The following is a 5,251-nucleotide window of genomic DNA, read 5'->3' as shown; positions in this document are numbered from 1 at the left end:
GGGAGAGCGGGAGCGGCGCCTCCTCGAGTGCGGAAGAGAGCGGGGAGAGCGGAGCGGGGAGAGCGCGGAAGAGCGAGCGGCGTGGAGAGCGGCCCGTTGCGTGGAGAGCGGCCCAAGGGTGGCCCGGGGAGAGCGGCCTAGGGAGAGCGGCGGCCGCCCGGGGAGAGCGGAGCGGGGAGAGCGGCTGCCCGGGGAGACGAGCGGCGGCCCAGGGAGAGCGGAGCGGGGAGAGCGGAGCGGGGAGAGCGGAGCGGGGAGAGCAGAGCGGGGAGAGTAGAGTGGCAGCGGCGGGGAGAGCGGAGCAGGGAGAGCGGGCATATGTATTAATGTATATTAAATTCTTTTAAGGTATATTAAACTATTTTTCATCTTTTGTCAATTAATTTTGTAAAACTTCATAAAACTCCCTAAATTGGTGGAAAACCGTTATAAAATCACTATTTTCTAGAAAAACAGAAACAACAAAGGTTCCAAACTTCTTTTACCTTCATCATATGTTAGTGAATGATGCAACTATGCATTAAATTAGTATTTTCATATTTTTGATTTTTTTTTCAAAATCTATATGTTATCTATCCCCTACGAAAATATTGATTTTTTCGTTAATGTTCTATATACTAAATTGATCTTTAGTGTTGTTTTAAAATTTCTAAATACATTCTTCATTTGTATTAATGTATATTAAACTCTTTTTCATGGTAAATGTGCTTTGTTTTAATTTTTTTGTCAATTAATTTAGTAAAACTTTATAATACTCCCTAAATTGATGGACTAACCACTATAAAATCGCTATTTTCGAGAGAAACAGAGACAATAAAAGTTCCAAAATCTGTTTGTCAACCCATACGAAAATATTGTTAGTGAATGATGCAACTATGTATTAAAACAATATTTTCAAATTTTTTAATTTTTCTCAAAATCTGTTTGTTAACAACCCCTACAAAAATATTGAATTTTTTGGTAAATACTCTATATACCGGTAATTTTTCGGTAAGGCTTATGATCTTTAGTGTTGTTTTAAAAATTGTAAACACATTCTACATTTGTATTGATGTATGTATATTAAACTCTATTTCATGGTACATGGACATTGTTTTAATTTTTTTCAATTAATATAATTAAACTTCGTAATACTTACTAAATTGGTGGACTAACGATTATATAATTGCTATTTTCTAGAGAAACGAATACAACAAAAAATTTCAAACTTCTTTGACCTTCATCATATGTTAGTGAAGGATGCAACTACGCATTAAAACAATATTTTCATATTTTTTTAATTTTTTTCAAAATCTATGTGTTATGAAAATATTGAATTTTTCGGTAAATGCTCTATATACTGAAGCCTATGATTTTTAGATTTGTTTTAAAATTTCTAAACACATTCTACATTTTTATTAATGTATATTAAACTCTCTTTCATGGTACATGGGCATCGTTTAATTTTTTTGTCAATTAATTTAATAAAACTTCATAATACTCCCTAAATTGGTGGATTTAACCACTATAAAATTGCTATTTTCTAGACAAACGGAGACAACAAAAGTTACAAACCTATTTGACATTCATCATATGTTAGTGGATGATGCAACTACGCACTAAAACAGTATTTTCATAATTTTGAATTTTCTCAAAATCTATGTGTCCCTACGAAAATATTAAATTTTTTCGGTAAATGTTCTATATACTGAATCCTATGATCGTTATTGTTGTTTTAAAAACTATAAACACATTTTACATTTGTATTAATATATATTAAATTCTCTTTCATGGTACATTGGCATCATTTTAATTTTTTGTCAATTAGTGTAATAAAACTTCATAATACTCCCTAAATTGGTGGATTTAACCACTATAAAATTGCTATTTTCTAGACAAACGGAGACAACAAAAGTTACCAAACCTCTTTGATCTTCATCATATGTTAGTGAAGGATGCAACTATGCATTAAAACAATATTTTTCATATTTTTGAAATTTTTAAAAAAATCTATGTGTTAACCCTACAAAAATATTGAGTTTTTCGGTAAATGTTATATATACTGAAGTCTATGATCTTTAGTGTTGTTTTAAAATTTCTAAACACATTCTCCATTTGTATTAATATAAAGTAAACTCTCTTTCATGGTACATGGGCATCGTTTAAATTTTTTGTTAATTAATTTAATAAAACTTCATAATACTCCCTAAATTGGTGGATTTAACCACTATAAAATCATTATTTTCTAGAGAAACGGAGACAAAAAAAGTTCTAAAATTCTTTGACCTTCATCGTATGTTAGTGAATGATGCAATTATGCATTAAAACAGTATTTTTCATATTTTTGAATTTTTGTCAAAATCTATGTGTTAACCCCTACAAAAATATTGAATTTTTCGGTAAATTCTATATATACCGATGGCTATGATCTTTAATGTTGTTTTAAAATTTCTAAAAATATTCTATATTTGTATTAATGTATATTAAACTCTCTTTCATGGTACATGAGCATCGTTTTAATTTTTTGTAAATTAATTTAATAAAACTTCATAATACTCCCTAAATTGATGGATTTAAACCACTAAAAAATAACTATTTTTTAGAGAAACGGAGACAGCAAAAGTTCCAAACCTCTTTAACCTTCATCATATGTTAGCGGAGGATGCAACTATGCATTAAAACTGTATTTTCATATTTTTGATTTTTTTCTCAAAATCTGTGTTATAACCCCTTACGAAAATATTGTTTTTCAGTAAATGCTCTACTGAAGCCTATAATATTTAGTGTTATTTCAAAATTTCTTAACACTTTCTACATTTGTATTAATGTATATTAAACTCTATTTCATGGTACATGAGCATCGTTTTAATTTTCAATTAATTTAGTAAAACTTCATAATACTCTCTAAATTGGGGGATTTAACCACTATAAAATCGCTATTTTCTAGATAACAAAAGTTCCAAACCTCTTTGACCTTCATCATATGTTAGAGGAGGATGCAACTATGCATTGAAACAGTATTTTCATTTTTTTTAATTTTTCTCAAAATCTATGTGTTAACACATTCTACATTTGTATTAATGTATATTAAACTCTCTTTCACAGTACATGGACATCATTTTAATTTTTTGTCAATTAAATTAGTAAAACTTCATAATACTCCCTAAATTGGTGGACTAACCACTATAAAATCGTTATTTTCTAGAGAAACGGAGACCAAAAAATTTCCAAACCTCTTTGACCTTCACCATATGTTAGTGAAGGATGCAACTATGCATTAAATCAGTATTTTCATATTTTTGATTTTTTCTCAAAATCTATGTATTAACCCCTTACGAAAATAATGAATTTTTCGGTATATTCTATATATACTGAAGCCTATGATCTTTAGAGTTGTTTTAAAATTTCTAAACACATTCTACATTTGTATTAATGTATATTAAATTCGCCTTCATGGTACATAGGCATCGTTTTAAATTTTTGTCAATTAATTTAATAAAACTTCATAATACTCTCTAAATTGGTGGATTTAAGCACTATAAAATCACTATTTTCTAGGGAAACGGAGACAAAGAGATTTCCAAACCACTTTGACCTTCGTCATATGTTAATGAAGGATGCAACTATACATTAAAACAGTATTTTCATATTTTTAAATTTTTCTCAAAATCTATTTGTTAACCCCCCCTATGAAAATATTGAATTTTTCGGTAAATGCTCTACATACTAAAGCGTATGATCTATAGTGTTGTTTTAAAATTTCTAAACACAGTCTACATTTGTATTAATGTATATTAAACTCTCTTTCATGGTACATTGGCATCATTTTAATTTTTTGTCAATTAATTTAGTAAAACTTCATAATACTCCCTAAATTGGTGGACTAACCACTATAAAATCGTTATTTTCTAGAGAAACGGAGACCAAAAAATTTCCAAACCTCTTTGACCTTCATCATATGTCAGTGAAGAATGCAACTATGCATTAAAACAGAATTTTGAATTTTTGAATTTTTCTCAAAATCTATGTATAACCCCTACAAAAATATTGAGTTTTTCTGTAAATGTTCTATATACTGAATGCTATGATCTTTAGCGTTGTTTTAAAATTTATAAACACATTCTCCATTTGTATTAATGTATATTAAACTCTCTTTCAAGGTACATAGGTATCTTTTTAATTTTCTATCAATTAATTTAGTAAAATTTTGGTGGATTTAACCATTATAAAATCGCTATTTTCTAGAGAAACAGAGACAACAAAAGTTCTAAACCTCTTTGACCTTTATCATATATTAGTGAATAATGCAACTATGCATTAAAACAGTATTTTCATATTTTTGAATTTTTCTCAAATTCTATGTGTTAACTATCCCCTACAAAAATATTGAATTTTTCGGTAAATACTCTATATATTGAAGCCTATGATCTTTAGTGTTGTTTTAAAATTTCTAAACACATTCTACATTTGTATTAATGTATATTAAACTCTCTTTCATGGTACATGGACATCGTTTTAATTTTTTGTCAATTCATTTAGAAAAACATTATAATATTCCAATAATTGGTGGACTAACCACAATAAAATCGTTATTCTCTAGAAAGACGGAGACAACAAAGGTTCCAAACCTCTTTGACCTTCATCATATGTTAGTGAAGGATGCAACTATGCATTAAAACATAATTTTCATATTTTTGAATTTTTCTCAAAATCTACGTGTTTACCCCTATGTAAATATTGAAATTTTTGATAAATACTCTATATACTGAAGCCTATGATCTTTAGTGTTGTTTTTAAATTTGTAAGCACATTCTACATTTGTATTAATGTATATTAAACATTTTTTCATGGTACATGGACATCGTTTTAATTTTATGTCAATTAATTTAGTAAAACTTCATAATATTTCCTAAATTGGTGGATTTAACCACTAAAAAATCGCTATTTTTTAGAGAAACGGAGAAAACAAAAGTTCAAAACCTCTTTGACCTTCATCATATGTTAGTGAAAGATGCAAGTATGCATTAAAACAGTATTTTCATATTTTTGAATTTTTTCTCAAAATCTACCCCTACGAAAATATTGAATTTTTCAGTAAATGCTCTAATACTGAAGCCTATGATCTTTAGTGTTGTTTTAAAATTTCTAGACACGTTCTACATTTGTATTAATGTATATAAAACTCTTTTTCATGGTACGTGGACATCTTTTTAATTTTTTCTCAATTAATTTAGTAAAACTTCATAATACTCCCTAAATTGGTGGACTAACC

Source organism: Brassica oleracea, chromosome C5 (assembly GCF_000695525.1).
Source record: "Brassica oleracea var. oleracea cultivar TO1000 chromosome C5, BOL, whole genome shotgun sequence".
NCBI lineage: Eukaryota > Viridiplantae > Streptophyta > Magnoliopsida > Brassicales > Brassicaceae > Brassica > Brassica oleracea.
Note: the sequence above shows the minus strand (reverse complement) of the source record.